Raw genomic sequence first — 19,802 nt, 5'->3', positions numbered from 1 at the left:
GGATTTAATTTTGGGGATAATTCTATCTAATATGTTTTTACTAACCAGTCCTATATCTGATTTCGAGGGGCAAATGAGTCTAATAGTAGGGTTGATATTGAAGCTGTGTTTGTGGTCTTTTAAAGTAAATCTCGGGGTACCTGGTACTGTTATTTCTGTGTATTTATCTATTTTAAGTTTAGTTAAAATGTTTTTTGCATCATTATTTATTTTATTTAGTGCTGATTTATTAGTAGTTTTATAATTTTTATTAAGTTCTTTATATATTAGATTTTTATATTGTATATAGTCCATTGTGTAGAAATTTCCAGTTTTATCTGCCGGTACTATGAGTTTATTTTGGTGGCTTGTAGAAATAGATTTTGAAAATTTATTTATTTTTTTAAGTGTTGGAGTGATATATTTTTTATTTTTCTTAAACTTAATATTTTTAATCAGGTTGATTAAGTCATTTTCAAAATTTTCAGTGTCTATGTTTCTCTTAGGGTTTTTGTATGTTTTTAGTCTGTAGTATTTCGCTGCTTTTCTTTCTTCATTGTCTTGTCTGAGGATGGTTTCTTTTATTTCTCCAGGTTGGTGGTGTATTGGTTCTGTGGTTTCACTTTGGTAATTATCAAAATGGTAGGCTTTCCATCTCAAGTTCCTTATAAATGTATTTATACTTGTAATTAAGCTGGTTATAAAGGTGTCTTTAGGGGGTATGGGGATGCATTTAGTTGATAATTGTATGTCCTTCTTATGAAACATATCTACAATTACGTATATAAACTCAACCTGTTATAGGGAGCTGATAATTTAAAGGAGATTAGAATAATAGTCTAAAGAGCTAAGTGTATTTTAATGTAATAGTGAAATTACTAGTTTAATTAAAATACAGGAAATGCTCGTTGTAATTTAGATATATAATAAGCTCGATAGTTAAATGTCCTAGAGCTAATTCAATATTAAGTAATGTGATTTATAATTTAAAAGTTTTAAAATTTTTAAAATTTAAAAATCAAAATTTAATTAAATTAAAAATCAGTTTCATAAGAAGGAACAACAACAAAGTCAGTTATCTGTACGATCGTTTCGGAAATCCGTGCTTTTTATTTGTGGTATACATGAAGTCACGTAGAATAATTATACATAGTTTTTTTGGTAAGCACGGTCTCCTCATCAGCAAATTTAGGAGGATTTTTATTGAATTGAAAAGACACCAAAAATAAACCTAGCATTAAAAGTAAGGCAGATGAATCTGAAAAATTGAAGTTAAAAGGTTTGGATATAAAATTTATAAGAAAATTAATAAGGAAATTGGTATAGGTTAGAGATAGAAATGAGTAGAAAAAATATATATATTTTTGAATTTACATAATAAATTTGATTTAAAAATATATATATAATTACCTTTTGGTTTTCCTTTTTTTGAAATCAGGAACTGTATTTAAAGTAGTCATTTAGATGTTTGCTATAGCTTTTTATTTTATTGAATGATGAATTTTAAAAGGGCGACGCTCGTGCAGTAAATTGTTTCCGTTAGCGTATTTGATTTAGAGACGCTACAGTTAATATCTATAGAGAGAGAGTTTTTTTTTTTTTTTTTTTTTTGCAAGTTTTTAAAGGGAGATAATTGTCATGGCTTTATTTATTATTTGATTTACGAGTCTAAGGGCGGTAATTGGTTTAACTTAATTTATTAAAAAAAAAAAAAAAAAAAAAAAAAAATCTATTTTTACTAATGAGTAATTTTTAATGATTTAAGGTGGTTTATATTTATTAAATTTAAACCAACGTTTATGATTACACGATAGAAGCTCGTGTCTTGAATTTACTAGTTTGGTTGTGCTTTTTATATCTTCATATTTTAAAATTTTTACGGTTTCTTTTGTACATAATGTACAAAATTTATCTCCTGGTTTATATGATTTGCAAGTCTCAATTATTTGCCATTTTAAGTTGAAAGAAATATTGCTATTTTTTAGTTGCCAAATATAGTTGGATAGAGTAGTTTGGTTTGATAGAGAGTTATTTTTAAAAGAATGTTTGTGCGTTGAAATTCTATGTTTTATTGGGCCAGATGTGGAACCAATATATATTACCTCTTGATTATTATGATTATTTTCCATTAGGTCTATTGTTGGATTATAATGTGGTGGGTTGGTTAATAATTGATCGGTAGATTGATTTAAGTTGGTGTTATTATTTAATTCGGTAGTTGAGTTATGGCTGTTGATAGGTTCTTGTATATTTGGAGTTTTTGATACTGTGCAGCTATAGATAACATTTTTAATTTTACATGAGCCTTGTAGGGGACATTTATTTTTTCTTCTACAGTTACAGTCCGATGTATTTTGTATAGTTGCATTTTGTAGTTTATTAATTTTATTATTATTAGAGCTAATTATTTTCTGGTGAAGGTTAGGCATAGTAGAGTAAGAGACTTTAATTGTGTTCTTATTGAAAATCTTATTATATCTATGGGGGGCTTTAAAGTTCTTATCTAATATTTTAAAAAATTCTCTAGCTATGTTTGTTTCTAGGTTTTTGGAATACGGGGGGTTGAACCATAGGATCTCCTTGTGTCTATTCTTACGTTTGCGGGTTTTAGTTTGTTGTTTATTTATATTATTATCTAATATTTGTAGTTTGGTTTTATCTTTTTTTGTCTCCTGGTTATTTTTCTTAACTCGTATACGGGAAGACATTGCCATATTATATGTATTATTAAGGTAATTATATATATATTTTTAAATCAAATTTATTATGTAAATTCAAAAATATATATATTTTTTCTACTCATTTCTATCTCTAACCTATACCAATTTCCTTATTAATTTTCTTATAAATTTTATATCCAAACCTTTTAACTTCAATTTTTCAGATTCATCTGCCTTACTTTTAATGCTAGGTTTATTTTTGGTGTCTTTTCAATTCAATAAAAATCCTCCTAAATTTGCTGATGAGGAGACCGTGCTTACCAAAAAAACTATGTATAATTATTCTACGTGACTTCATGTATACCACAAATAAAAAGCACGGATTTCCGAAACGATCGTACAGATAACTGACTTTGTTGTTGTTCCTTCTTATGAAACTGATTTTTAATTTAATTAAATTTTGATTTTTAAATTTTAAAAATTTTAAAACTTTTAAATTATAAATCACATTACTTAATATTGAATTAGCTCTAGGACATTTAACTATCGAGCTTATTATATATCTAAATTACAACGAGCATTTCCTGTATTTTAATTAAACTAGTAATTTCACTATTACATTAAAATACACTTAGCTCTTTAGACTATTATTCTAATCTCCTTTAAATATATATATATATATATATGTGTGTGTGAATGAGAGAGAGAGAGAGAGAGAGAGAGAGAGAACGTCAGCTCTTTATTCAAATTCAAAATATTGGCTTCTTTTCGCAATCAGTGTTTTGCAATTGTCATTATTAGCCGCAGAACGAAGTAATAAGTTCCGCTCGAACAGAGCCAGTAAAAATCGAACTCATTCAAGCAAAACACCAAGTCAAAAATGGTAATTAACTAAGGAATGAGGAAGGGAGAAAGATGAACGCATCAGTTTCCTGAGTAAAAGCAATACTTCTTTGAAAACGGAATTACAGGTTCGGATATCATTAAAAATGCGTAATATTATCAGTGCGTTTAGTCATAAAAATTCTTTATAAAATATCAGAATGATAAGACGATCAAAAATCAAAGAGATTGTAAGACGTATCTAAAGATTGATGTGCTTTTTTCGATCCATGTGTTTAGTAATGAATATAATATTACTAATTTAACCGTCACAGGTTAAAAAGAAACGATGTTTAAAAGATCACGGTATTTAAAACTTAAGCGTGATAACTAATACTACTTTCTCATTTTATGGAAATCGCTCCAGACAAGGTGTGAAACCATTTGGTGGAAGGAGGTAACAAGACTGAAAGAAGATTATCGCAAAAACAAGAGGTGATTATAGCATTAATATTTAAAAGACTAATGTGCTATAAGTGAGAGGAAACAGTCAATAGAAAGAGTTCCACAGGTTTGCAGTTCTTGGAAAGCAGCTACTGAATAAGGAAGTTGTATTACAATGAGATTCCAAAATAGCGAATCGATAGAGACTACTAGACCACCGAGTGAAACGAGCTGAGATAAAGGAAGCAGAGAATGAATCAAACTATTCTAAAGAACTTATGTCATAATAGTATTTATCGAAAAGACTAGCAACATTGCGTCCTTGACTTTGGGGTTGCAGAGAAAAACAGGTAAGGCCAATGTATTTACTGATACGTATCTGAACACTAAGAACCCTCAGGTGGGACAGCGATTCACAAGACAAAATATGATAACAGTACTCCATACAGTGTCTGGCTGTAGATTTGTAAGGACAGAGAACAGCTTCACGTATCAGAAAGTATTTAGAACGATAGGGAGAACATGTTTTACGAGAAGCAGAAGGAGCAATGGGTTCATAAATGAACACTGAGAAAGATTTGATGAAAGAAAGGCCAAGAAGTGTTAGAGTCGATTTCTTCTCAAGAACAAAAATAATTATGAGAATCTCGGATAGAAAAAGGATACATACGATATCTATTTTTTTATTCTGTGGATATTAACTTTAAAATAACTAAACTTAATTGTGGCATGTTAAAGGGGATTATATTTGAAATTTTCTCATGACTGATTAAAGAAAATTATATTAAAAAATTAAGCAAAACTGGTTAAGGAAATAATGTTTCTTACTTTTTTTTTTTTTTTGAGCGGGCGCGCTTCACGTCCGCTTTGGTTGATATTTTAAGACCAACTACTTTTAGAAGCGAGACAAACTTGTAAGTATTTCATCAGAAATAGATCCCAAGCAGAGTGTTTTCGTTGAATAATAGATTAATCAATTCGCGTAGGAACATTAGCGTAGATAGAAAGAAGAGCGTTCAACAGAATGTGTTAGACCTTTGTCACATATATCACTTCATATTTTCAAACATTTTACATCATATTCGCAATACTCTTTCTCGTTGGGAAGAAACAGACTCAATCCATTCAAAGTGATCGGCGTACCAGGGCAGACCACTAGGTTAACGATATTAATGCGTGAATGGTCACCAAAAGTTTTATATAAGTTCTATACGTCTTAGACGATTCCATAATCCGTGACGGTATTAATTAGATGGATTATGCACCCCAGAAAGAAATTGATTAATTGAATTAAAAAAAAAAAAAAGAAATCGATATTTGATTTTTTGTGGATTAAGCGAATTTTTTTTTCTTAACTGTCTTTCCGAATGTAGGATTGAATTTTGATCTGGCAATGAAATTGACATTCCGAGACGCAAATTAAATTGATTTTTTTTTTTTTTTTTTTTTTTTTTTGCCGATCAAATCAAAACTTCGCCTAACTTTATTATTACGTAGTAGTTTAGTTGAATATTCCTTTGTCAGCATTTTCGCTAATCGCGTTCTCTTAGTGAGTTACATTTTAGCTAGTCGCCTCTCTTGCTATTGGTGTCCTGTTCGGTGAACAGAGCTACTGATTATGTTTCTCATTCTCTCAAACACAGAAATAAAATTATGCGATATTTTAAAAAGTTAATTTTAACTAAAAAAAAATTCAAGTATTACGGAGAAGGAACGAAAGAGAGCAAATTTTACTATAATTTTATTTTATACAGAAAATAGCTGGATGCTCGGCGTTGCTCGGTCGTTACATATGCTTAAATAAATTTCAATTCAGGCAGATTTTATATTTATAATTATAGAGCATATTCTTTATCAATTATTATGTATTATATTGTACCCAATATATTATGATTTCAAAAGTAAAACTATATGATTAAGGTGCAACCAGCTAGAATCGAAACCAAAACATATAACGCTTCAGCTTTAGTCGTTACTGTTTGAGCTATCGTCACATAGATAAAAACAGTTAAAAATGAATCGACTTTTACGTATAAATGTGTACTTGCATGTACGTACAAATAACATGTTTGGTCGACGTACGGATGCCAAGTTCCATTTGTTTTTAAAATTTTGACCCTAAGCAGTTATTTTACCGGCTAAAAACAAGAAAATAGCAGTCAATTGGTTGATCCACCCTGCGCCGCTCTACGGTCTTGCTTCTCGGGGAGATTATTTTAAAAAAATGGAGATAGATAGACAAACTGTTGTCTGTGAGTGAGTGTTATAAATTGGATTTGGAATAGAAGAATACAACATGTTTGCGATTATTTAAAGTCTAATTACAACAGCAGTGCTCACTTGTAAACTCATTCTTGATCGTTACTTAACTGACTTACCTTGTTTTTTTGTTTCGGCATTTTTAGATGGGAATTGATAATTTGAATGATTTAGTTTATTCCGAATCATTTTGAATTTAATTCTCGCAACGTTTCGACTGATGTTACCCTTCAACCTTGTTCAGGTGCATCAAGTCAAACTCAGGAACCTGTATGGAATTTCGAACGGATCTGTTTATTTAATCCATGTGAGTAGCTTCTTTTAGTTTCACCAGTAATGAGCGAGTAGAAAGAAGTCTTAAATAGTTCGTACTTACGTTCTTAGTGTCATAGAAGACTGTAGCTTAGAACTGATTATCATTTAGTAAATTTGTCAGTTGCTCGTCGGATCCTAATAGACAACCTTGAGGTTGATGGTTCAATACTCAGTACGGGCGATAATCAGAATACAATTACGAATTATTTAAATATAATATTTTAAACAGAAACTTTTCTACTCATTATTGATTGACAGAGAAGTGCTAAATAGTTTTTGAAATTATAATACTTTAATATATGAGTTCCTGGTAAGAATTTTAAAGCCAGGTAAGACACATTTCGTTTCACGTATTCATTTAATTCATGCGAAAATGAAAAACGAAAAACATTGCTACTGCATAAAAATGGAATCGCTTTTTTTTTAACTTCAAAGTTGAATAGGTGGAATTTGCAATATAGGTCGTTGCCTTATATATTTTATAAAGTACTATATATATATATATATATATATATATATATATATATATATATATATATATATATATACTTAATTTACTCACAGAAAATTAATATACGAAAGTATAAATTTATGCGTAAACTTTAAGTATTTACTTCAAAAGTGCTCAATACGTAGGTAGAGCTAGTTAGTAATTTATAAAATATACATGGCGATTAAGCTACACTGAATATTCCGCATTTCATCCACTCTGGGACTCTTCAGGCTTATGCGCGAATTTTGTGGTTGTTTGTAGTTTTTATATACGCATCTTCTATTGACGTTTTAGTTATCCAATCAGCTTTCTAGTATCCACCGCGCTCTTCCTATCAGCCAATGAGCATGCACTTATCAGACAAAGGCCTATTTGACCTCTGGTTGACCTGTTGCTTTGTGTGTACTTTATTTAGCCTGGGTATCTAGTTTCTTGATCTGTTTTAAATCTAGGTTAGTGGGTTTTTTATGTTAGTTTATATGTAAATATATATATACGTACATACATATATGCACATATATATATATATAGATATACATACATATATGTGTGATCGTTTATGTATATTCATGTTTATTTAATTTATTTATTTGTTTATTTTCTATTGTTTTTTGTAGTTTTAAAACTATTTTGTATCGCTATCCTAGAGTAAATTTTATCCTATGAACACAGTTGTTTGCTATTTCTCTTCTACAGTTTAATAGATGTTGGGTTTCTTTAAAGTACAGGATAGCAAATTTTTCATGAACGACAAAATCTACATGGGTCGTCTAGGTCCTTACACGTGGTAGCTTGTTTTATTATTTTCCATTCGACTACCGGCGAATGTCCGCTTTTTTTTAGAAGAGAAATAGCAAACAACTTTGTTCACAAGATAAAATTTACTCTAGGATAGCGATACAAAATAGTTTTAAAACTAACAAAAACAATAGAAAATAAACAAATAAATAAATTAAATAAACATGAATATACATAAACGATCACACATATATGTATATATATCTATATGTATACATATGTGCATATATGTATGTACAAATATATATATATATTTATATATAAACTAACATAAAAAAACACCAGCCTAGATTTAAAACAGATAAAGAAACTAGATATACAGGCTATATAGAGCACACACAAAGGAACAGGTCAACCAGAGGTCAAAAAGGCCTTTGTCTGATAAGTGCATGCTTATTGGCTGAAAGGAAGGGCGCGGTGGATACTAGAAAGCTGATTGGCTAACTAAAATATCAATAGAAGATGCGTGTATAAAAACGACAAACATCCACAAAATTCCTGAAGAGTCCTAGAGTGGATGAAACGCAGAATATTCAATGTAGCTTAATCGCCATATATATTTTATAACTTACTATATACATATTTTATAACTTATATATATATATATATATATATATATATATATAAGTTGTGTTTTTCGTCGCACTTATATTGATTACATTACACCCTACTTTTCTATTAAAACGAACTTCTTAATATACTTAGTCATGGACATGCGAGAGACTAAAAACTGCTAAATAATTTGCATATTCTTTGAGAAAAAAAGATTTAATAAATCAACCATTCATTTTTTTATTGTATATATATATATATATATATATATATATATATATATATATATATATATATATATATATATATATATATATTTGAAACAGGTATATTTAGGCAGCATTTTTTCAACACCTTTACTTTTTCAATACTTTTACTTTTACTTCACCACCGGATGATGATTCGTGGACGAATCGAAAACGCTCGTGACAGCAACAATTATGGACCTTTTATTAATATTCTTGATTTTGATGCAAAAAAGATTATACGGAAAATCGAAAAATTAAAAAAAAAAGAATCATAAATCAAAGTGTCTCCGTTGCATTTAATAAAATTTCCTTGAAATTATATATATATATATATATATATATATATATATATATATATATATATATATATATATAATTTCATTTAATAATATTTGTTTGATTTGTACCTGCGGAACATATTCAATTTGTTTTTTAGTCGGTAAAAATAATTGCTAAGGTGTCAAAAAAAAAAAAAAAAGAAAACATATATCTTGGCGAAGCGTAGGTCGACTATAACGGTTTATTTCTGAGCGTGCGCTTATAAAAAGTAATAGGTTAAAAAAGAATATTTTTGCAGTTTCTTTCTGTACGTACAGATTTAGGTCATACGCTAACCAATAAGGCTGGATACTTATATGTTTTTGTTTAGATTCTAACAGATGCTACCCAATTCATATTTTTTTACTTTTGAAATAACTGTTATATATTAGGTACAATATAATAATTATTGAATGAGAATTTTTGGTATAATAATAACGACTGAATCGGCATGACTTAAAATATAATATTTTAGCGTATGTTGCGACTAGGCAACGCCGGACGGCCTGCTAGTATATATGAATATGAAATCAAAGGGCACTCGTTTGAAAAGCTTGTGTTTGTTCTGTGTAATAAATGGGAAAAATTTTTGTTAGATATTGGAATTCTTTAGCAGTTGTTGGAGGGTGGCAGTTTCGTATGTTTGAAAGTGAAACAAGATGAAACGATTTTTATATCTTGATGACGGCGTAGAATTCAGTTATGTAATAACTGGCAGGGTATCCGGCGTTCCTTGGAAACGGTGATAATAGAGTAAAAAAAAGGTATAAAACCTATCTCTTTATCTTTCTGTTTTTCCACCTATCGATCCCCCTCTCTCTCTCTCTCTCTCTCTCTCTCTCTCTCTCTCTCTCGTCAAGAATTATTTTCTGTCCTCGGACGAAGGAGAGAAGGCACTACATTTTGATCCTAGCTGAAACGCCAAAAAAAAGTATATTTTCGTCAGGGTTTCAAACCCAAGGTAGAGAAAGACACAATCACTTTAACATTGTTTTACATAGGGGGTGGTTACCACTTATCAAAGCCCCAAGGCTACTCGAGGGTAAGGGCTAATGGGTGTATGGTAGTCAACACTACAACAGTGTAGTAATCGTTAGTAGTTGGAATGTTGTATGATTTGATTATTTAAGGTGGCGGCTCCGCCAGAACTTGTTTACGTTTGACTTGAAGACAACCATATTGTAGTCAGCTGGAAAGCAAGCCAGCTGAACAGAGTTCCACAAGCGGGCGATTCTAGAAAAGAAGTTTAATTCATGGGATCCACATTTAGATTTAAGCACAGATGGACAGCAGGGAGGGGGAAATTGTTGATAGTGGTTGTAGGTAAACGAGGATCTTTTATGAAATTATGACAAACGGAGCCCATAGAATGGAGCTCAGACAAGCAGTTGCAATGAAAATAATGATAGAACACACACAGGGTAGTAATAGTTTCGGATATATGTTAAGCGTAAAATCATCCTTTTCGGGCAGTTCTTCCGTTTTAGGGCAATTATCACAAACCCTAAGTTCGAGTGGATGCTTAGATAATTTTAAGTTACTGGTAATTTTCAGTGCGACTAAGTCCAGATTCCTCGTTGTTAGTGTTGTGACTATGAAGAGCCGATGATAATAAAGTAAACGCGGTGGTATACTGGCAACTGTGTGTATTTACAGAAGTATATATTAGTATGTTATAAAAAATTGTTTATCCTTTGTCGTAGATATTTGAGGAAGCTTTACAGACGTGTAAACATGTCGCAATGATACAAAGACAAGTGTTTAGTGAAACAAGTGACATTTTATTTATAGACATGTTTCAGAATAACGCATTGTTTCTGGTTCAAAAGTATTCTCCGTACTCCAATGTGCTTAACAAGACTCTCCAGTGTCGAACACGCTGTACTGTCTTTTTTCCAACCTTGCTCAAAATACGTCTTTCTCTGACGCACTCAGCCTACGCGTGTAACTATATTTATATTTGCCTTTTTTTTTTAAATAATTTTTTTCTTTCTTCCTTACACACAGCCAAATCATTTACACACGTTGGCTATTGCTGCTGTTCCCATACGCTCCGATACATATATATATATACATATATATACATACATATATATATATATATATATATATATATATATATATATATATATATATATATATATATATATATATATATATATATATACTAACAAAAGTACCCGTCGTTGACTGGGTTCAAAAACAGGCTACGCATAATGGACTCTGATTTATGAAAGTATTATAGGTTATGAAAAGGGAGGGTTGTAAATTTGGATTGAATTTGAGGGTATCAAAACCAAAGCAAAATATGACGAAAGTAAAAATAAAATAGATAAACCCCATAATTTATTATACCATACCTGTTCACACTGAAACACTTTTCAAAATATTCTGTGGATCTATATTAAAAAAACCTGTTAAACTTTGTTACATATTTCCATTCTATGGAGGTCAGGCGCGAACGAACACCCCATAATTTATTATACCATATTTCTTCAAACTGAAACATAATTATCAAAGTACACTTACGTAGATAGATATGAAAAGTCTTTATTAAAGTTTGTGTCTATTTCCATTCTATGAAGGCCAGGCGCGAACGCAGACCCCACAATTTTATTATACCATCCCTATTTAAAGTTAAAACATACTTATCAAAGTATTATTATGTACACCTATATCAAAAACACTTGTAAACTTTTTTTTTCATTTTTTATTTCCATACTTAGTGAACCAGGCGCGTACGCAGACCACACAATTTTAATGAATCATCATTATGCCAGATAAAACATAACCATTACTCTGTCTCGATACATCTTCTATCATTATATGTGATCAGTTTTCTATAATAGTCAACCATATAGGAGCCTATTCGTGACCAGACACACACACAAACGCTCAGCTTTATATTATAGATATATTAGTCGAGCAAATAACTGCTCGATAACAAAATGTTACTTGCAGACTACAATTGCGTAATGACGCCGTAGGTTCTGCTTGAAAAAACAAAATTTTAATTTCCTCGCCAAATATTTAACGAATTCTTTTCGAATAGTAATAATAAATATAATCTCCGTGTTCTTCAGTTTCATCTCAGATATTATTTTATATAATTTGATATAATATCGATTTAAAAAAAAAATCTTTTTTACAAAATCGGTTTTTGAGAGTTTTCCGAGCGACTATTTATACTAACATAACATAACATTTAACTGTCTGCTAAAGCTTATACTACTACCACTACTACTACTACAACTCTTTATTTCTATAACAGCGTCACTCACTGCTTGCTAGAGAGAAATAGAGAGAGAGAGAGAGAGAGAAAGAGACAGAGAGCGGTGAGCGAGGAAAAAAGGCAGTATGTTTATATATTACTAGCAGAAGTACCCGTCGTTGACTGGGTTCAAAAACAGCCTACAGAAACTGGACTGTGATTGATGAAAGTATAATAGGTTATGAAATTTAATTCGCGCGCGTGTGTGTGTGTGTGTGTGTGTGTGTGTGTGTGTGTGTGTGTGTGTGTACTTTGTTTTCTTTTGGGGGGGGGGATTTTTTTTGCCTGAGTTTATGTAATTATTAACAGGAAAATATTTTCAAGTTTATATTAAAGTTTTACGATACCTGCGGTATTTTTTTAACTTTACTTTTTTTGCCGGATTTAACAAACAAACAAAATGAAAGCAAAACAAAACAAAACAAAAATCTGGTGCATATGCACTTATGTTACCGTTATTTTTTTAATGATTTAAGTGCCTCTGCCAATGTTTGAATTGTTTTTTAACACTTGTGGAGATAAACAAAAATAAACAAAAGGCTTTACCTCTCATGGAATGTCGTAGATCGAAACACAATGAAATGTTATTTGGTGCTAGTGCACTTATTGATCCGCGCTATTTTTAAATAGTACTTTCAAGTTTAATTAAAATTTTACGATACCTGTTATTATTAAATTGTTAGGTGAAAGTACATGTGAAATCCCTATCGGCTACTGTATTTATTGAGTGGGGGGGTTCTACTTAGTGTCCGTAATATGTATTTGACCGGGTAACCTGGCTGGATAGAGTCGAAATTTCAGTTGCCGCGGACTTGTAACTATCAGCATTTTTCAATTTTGGTGCCGGGTGGGGGTATGGGCACAAGTTCCAAATATTTAAAAACAATTAGAAACTCTTCAAACATTATGGTAGGCACTTAAACCATTTAAAAAAAATAACGGTAACATAAGTGCATAAGCACCAAATTATTGTTTTGGTTTGTTTTGCTTTGCTTTCATTTTGTTTGTTTATTAAATTCAGCCCCCCCCCCAAAAAAAAAGTAAAGTTTTTTTTTCACCAATTTTCCTGTTACTAATTACTTACACTCCGGCAAAAGAACTATCCATCCCCCCCCCCAAAAAAAACAGATAAAACATGGGATGGGAGGGTGCTGTGTATTTATTCTGTAACACCTACCAATTTAATAAAAAATCGTAAATCTGTAATTAAACTTGAAAATACTATTAAAGTTGCCCCCTGGGGAAATATCTTTTCTCTTCCAGCTAAACAGTGCGCAAATGAAACCACTGAATGGTTCAAAACAGTAATTAAAGTACATGTTCCCACACGGAAATTCTATAGCAAGTCCCACTCTCCCCAATGGTTTACTTCTACTTGTGCAGCTGCCATTGCTCAAAGGCAGCATGCATACCGCAGATTCAACTGACATAAGCCCAGTTCAAATAGATAGAAGTACATAGAAGCTAGTAGTAATTGTGAGAGAGAAATAGCGAATTAAGTCTTTAATATGTATAATATACTTTAAGTTTCTTTGTTTTTTGGATTATCTTGGTAACTCCCTTTGGATACCAGAATAAAACACCCCACAATTTAAAACAGCCTACACACTAATTTATGATTGAAATGACTATAAAAACAAAATGATAACACGATCCGTATTTCTATCCTTATTACGAGACACTAGTTTAAATTAAAAAAACGGATACTTCACATGTGAAAACAACAAAAAGAAACACAATTATATTTTAACCGTGTGTCTTACTTTCCATTTTAAATTCACGTCTCTCTCATTTATCACGAACATTCTCGATACTTCGTCAAATGATCACAAGGTGGAGATACAAATGAACAAAAAAGTGAATAAAAAAGGAGAATTTCAAAGGGTAACTGTGAAACGGGCGCATGAAATCAGTTAGGCCCCGGGAGAACGTTTTCACACTACGCCAGGAAAGATGTTAATAATTTTACATTCCGTGATATCATCGCGAAACTTAGTCTTTAAAAATTAAAGATACACGAAATTATCATCAAGACCCAACAACCTATCATCTATCATATTTCATATGAAACTAGTCATCACATTTTTAATGTTTAGCATAATACAAATTTATCCTGTGACGTTAATTTTGACACCTTGCTATCCAACTTCTCATCCAGATTGTCCCCTATAAATCTGGGCACTACCATAGCAGCCCCTTTACACGTCATTGGCAATATCCTTTCTTTGAGCTAAACAAAAATTTAAAAAAAAAAACATTTTACCACGCTGATTCTAAAAAACCTTAGCATAAGAAAAATTAATTGATGCAGAAGTTTTTTTAATTCGCCGATGCAACGAAATGATTTGCAAATACTGAAGCTAAATGTTGATAGTTTCTAACGATAATTTGAACGTAGTCACTAATTTACATACGCGAGCCAGCGCCGTAAATGTTCGGCCGCTCCTACAAGTTTTGCAAAGTTACTCGAAGACACTCCTAACAGAAATGGGAATTTTTTTACACAATTAGCTACGTTACTACATAAATATATATAGTAGCTTAACTTTAGTGATCTGACAGAAACCGCTGAGTAATTGTGATTATAGCTATCTTCCATGCCTATACTAATATATACTATACTAATGTATACGTATATATATATATGTATATATATATATATATATATATATATATATATATATATATATACGTAGTTATATATATGTATATATATATGTAGCTATATATATGTGTGTATACATGTATATATATGGCCCAAAAATCAAGTTGTTTTTAAAACGAAATTACATTTATTAAAATCCATTATTTCTGAGTAACTTTTTTTTCCAGAAAGATAAAACCCTGAATTTTATCATATAGAAAACAGAATAATGTAAAACTTTTTCTACTATTTTTAATTAAATTTTGACTGTTAAATTTTCCCAAAAAGTTAACAATTGACATTTTTTGTCTTGCACAAAAAACGTACATAAATATTTTTTTAAAAAGGTTTTTGAAATAATTCATTTATTTATTTGTTGTCTAACTAAGATTTAGGATGATTTTCTATGAGAACATGCAAAAATATTATAATATAAGTACCTGAATTTCAAATAATTCCACTTATTCATATAGGCAACCAGTTACTTCGCGTCGATCTAGAGTCTAGATCGACACTGTTTACGTTTGTATTCGATAAAAAGCAAACTATGGAAGACCAAACAGGCAAAAAAACTTATTTTTCAGTAACGAAAATTTCAATGTATTATTAACGCTGAGGCTGGCTAGTACCAGATGGGTGACCATTTGTATGAGTTTGGTTTTTAATGTGTATGTGTGTGGGAGCAAGGCTCCCCAAAATGGGGGAGGAGCAATTTAAAGCCGAACAAAAAAAAATTATTTCAGCGCGTTTGGTCCACCGTAGTCGAAAGGCGGCAAACGTTTTCAAAGGGGATCGAAAAAATGATGCTATTTTTAACACAAAGGGCACAATATTTATCGAATTTTTTTTTGTATCGATTCTTCAAAGCATGCCCTGTTTAATAATGGTCATGCATTATTCGGCTCGCTAAAAAAATTGTTAATTTATTTATCAAAGATTTTAAAATGGCTTTTTTCGTATAAATATTTAAGAAATCTTTTTTTTGTTTTGCTTAACTTAAATTAATTATTTCACTTAACATATTCACCGAATTTCACACTTCAAAACTCAAAAGCGGGATAATTAAACACAATCGAAGTTCTGATATTCAGACGTCAAAATAAGGTATGCAAACAATTTTTTTTTTAATCTATATTTCTGTCCCTTACAACAACACAATATGTTGTGTTCAGTTTCAAATGATTATTTTAAGCATATTTGTACCACCTCAAAACAAGGGGGGTTTTGTAAGTAAAATAAAATATATATATAAATATCGTTTATGAAAAATAAGTACACTGTTATAAAGTTCATTCTTCTCTTAATAATCGCTGAAAATTTCGTATTGATCGGATAATTACCTCATTTTTGGTAGATTTTTAAAAAGACGGTCCGTCAAAAAGTACTTACCTGCCCCCCCCCCAGTTTTGGCGGTGCCTAAGCTATATATATGTGTATATATGTATATATATGTAGCTATATATATGTATATATATGTATATTTAATTATTATATCAATCTGTAAATCTATTTTGGCCTTAACTCATCAGGAGAAATAGCAACAATCAATCCATCAAAAGGAAATAAAATGTGTTTGGACATGATTTAAAAAAATTTTTAAATGGCATAATGAAAGAAAAATATAAGGTATTTGCAGCTTCTCTTCAAATTTTCGAATTTTTTAATCATGTCCAAACGCATTTTATTTCCTTTTGGTGGATTGATTGCGTCTATTTCTTCTGATGAGTTAAGGGCAAAATAGATTCACTGATTGATGTAATAATGAAGTGATTTATTTTGTGCTACGAAACAGATACTGTCAAGAATTGTAAGTGTCAACTGAATTAAAGGAATAAATTGTAAGATGATCAACATCATGAAATTTGGAATGTAGAATTTTGTTAATCATTCATTATATGCTCTGTAATTACTCTGAGCTTCTTAAATAAGGATTGGTATATATAAAAAGGAAATATAGGTGAATAAAGAATATTTCCACAGAAAAGCAAGCGCCCTTTGTAAGTGTATATATAAAAAATATATTAAAAATCGGAACAGGATTCAAATTTTCCTGTTTGTAGTTGTAAATGCTTACGTCACGCATGAAAATCTGTAAATGCCAATTCTTCGATAAAAGAACCTGGCGTTCAAATTAAAATCAATTTTATGATATCTTTACCTTTGTAAGTGTATATATAAAAAATATATTAAAAATCGGAACAGGATTCAAATTTTCCTGTTTGTAGTTGTAAATGCTTACGTCACGCATGAAAATCTGTAAATGCCAATTCTTCGATAAAAGAACCTGGCGTTCAAATTAAAATCAATTTTATGATATCTTTTGTTATTTAAATTGTTAGATGAAAGTACAAAATAGTTAACATGTAAATAATGGGTTGCTAAATAATAATGTTACCTACATTTACTGATTTGTGGAGGGGTGCGTTTTTACTATTCTATTTTATTTTACAAATTCCATTTTGTACTTTTGCAGTTTACGGACCGTGGTGAAATAATAAGAGTATTATTTATAAACCCATTATGTTAAGCATTGTTTGCTTTCTCGTAACAATGTAATAAACCAAAGTTTACAACTAAAATATAATTAAACTTGAAAATTCAATAAAAAAAATAACACGGTTCGTAATCTGCAGAAGTATCCAAATCTACTTAAGCATCTACACTTGCAAACAAGTATGTGTGTTGGGAGGAAGTGGATCGTTTTTATTTCTTATACTTCTGCGTGCAATTATGTTTAATCGGATTTTCAAATTAAATGCAATATTTATGCTGTTTTAGGAAATTATTAGCTGAAAATACAGAATAGTTAACATGCTGATAATGTTTTTTGATAAATCAATAGGTTTCCTAAACTGCAGAAAATGGTTGATTTTAACCGAAATACTCATATAAACTACCATCATTCGTAGATTGGGGGGGGGCTCTTTTTTTATGCAAGCAAAAGCATGATACATGTACATCCACGTTTTCGCAAAACCTAATATTTTTCGTACGAAATCTGTAGATCAGTAATTGAAGGAAAAAAAAAAAAAAGTAACGTATAGAAAAAAGAAAAGGATTTTTGTAAATAACAACACAAACTTTCGGATAATTCGTAAGAATTGTCAGTGCATACGAACAACGTGTGCTTTTGAATCTCTATTAAATATCAGATGTAAGTTTTTCTGAATACGCGTCCACTCATGATTTATACTGAATGTCTCCATGATTTGACGTTAAATTGCATCCTAATCATTGCTTGGTTTCCGGCTACTAAAAATTTTATTCTGGGACCCCAAAATCAACAGAGATTAGACCATTCCTGTAATGATCCGGCCCCTTTGGATTTTGCAGTAGGAGTAAAGTTCTGTGCAGTTCTAGAAGGTCCAACCTCCCAGGCTTTGCCTTCTCTCTTTGAGAAGGGGTTAGTTTTTTGGTAATCGCATGAGGCGGTCTCATCGGGGAATACCGACGGGGCTGCCCATTGCACTTTTTTTCTAAAGTCAGCGCCTTAGAGGAGAGTTCTCCTCCTCTAGGTGGCTGACTTTTCAATCCCACATTCTGACCCTGGTGTCGGAATCCTTGCAGTGAAAGAAAACAAAATACCGCATTGTTTCATACGATATAAAAAAAAAATGCATTTAATATAAACAAAACAATTTAACTCGGAAAAAATTATTATCTTTAAAGAAATCAGGAATTGTATATCCATCAGGTCCATTTTTGCATGCGAAACAGAAATATTTTAAACAAATATATTTTGGTTCAAATAATGCGTGCTCGTTAAGATAGAGGCGACAGGTCGATTTTTGAAATAGGTGGTTTGAAGCAAAAACAACAGCACTTACTTAATTGTCATGTCGGAAATAGTAATATATCCAAAAATTACGAAAATTCATTGAGTAAAACAACTGCTATTGTTTTAAATAGAAAAAAATCTATCGCTATGGTCTAAACAGTGCGTTAGCCATTGAAGTTGCGAAAAGAGAGATTAGTATGACACTTGTATTCGCAATCTTCAATGTGTTCATATCTAGGGAAAATGCAATTTCTCCTAATTTTCAATAAAAAAAAAATACTTTTAATTATAAATTTCTACTCAATGAATTTTCGTAATTTTTTGGATATATTACTATTTTCGATATGACAATTAAATAAGTACCGTTGTTTTTGCTTAAAACCACCTATTAAAACATGATCTGTCGACTATCTTAATAAACACCAAATAAGATAGAAGCACCGTCTTTATTTATTTACTCGAAAACTGATATGTAGAATTCTTTTTCAGTGATTATACAGAACATGAAAAGACTTGCTATTTTTCAACTACATCTTTTTGTAAGCTAATTTTTATGCCAACTAAAAATTATCTACTTTGAATGACCTAATTTGTTCTTAAACGTCTGTGCCGAAGTTTATATGTGAATTAAAAGAAAAATAAATAAATAGTTATATTTGTCTTAAATCCTATTTGACCGAAATACAAAAATATTTCGGTTCAAGTAATGTAGAATCACTTTATTTATTTACTTTGCAAACCCGCGTGTTAACTCAGTTTAGTTTATTGAAGATAACTAGGGCTTAAACCAGAATTTACCACGTCTAGCTGTGCTTTATATTTAAACATATGTAGATCGTAGCAATCACATAAAGAGGTCATTTGGAATATGATTTGGGGCGTTCTTTAATTTAATCAAGCATTCTGAAGATGTTTCCAAGAATTACTAATGAACAGATACGAGTTTGGAAAAGGAAACATGTTAATGGCTACTTATTCTTTACATACAATCAGAGCGTCATTTTGAATATAAGTGAAAGTGAGGGAGCATTTATTTTTCATTTATTGTATGATGTTTAAAGTGGTGTGATTGGAGAAGTTACATAATGAATGGTGGCATGAAAATAATTAAACCAATTAAGGAAGAAACACAGTGTTGTGAGGGAAGTGAGAGGACTTAATGGGTAGAGAGTAAACGCTTTACTACATTCAGTTTGAAACTACATATTTGAGAGAAGCAGT

At 30.8% G+C, this 19,802-nt stretch overlaps 1 protein-coding gene across 1 annotated transcript in view; it reads right to left on the bottom strand.

Annotated features, from left to right (window-relative positions):
* The window catches only part of LOC145297587 (katanin p60 ATPase-containing subunit A-like 2), a 222,265-nt gene that overhangs the window by 62,720 nt on the left and 139,743 nt on the right, over nt 1-19,802 (bottom strand). The window lies entirely within an intron of this gene.

This window comes from Euprymna scolopes, chromosome 18, assembly GCF_053919585.1.
Source record: "Euprymna scolopes isolate OS-2025 chromosome 18, ASM5391958v1, whole genome shotgun sequence".
Lineage (NCBI taxonomy): Eukaryota > Metazoa > Mollusca > Cephalopoda > Sepiida > Sepiolidae > Euprymna > Euprymna scolopes.
The sequence above is the reverse complement of the archived record's forward strand: the minus strand, read 5'-3'. Positions and strand labels throughout refer to the sequence as shown.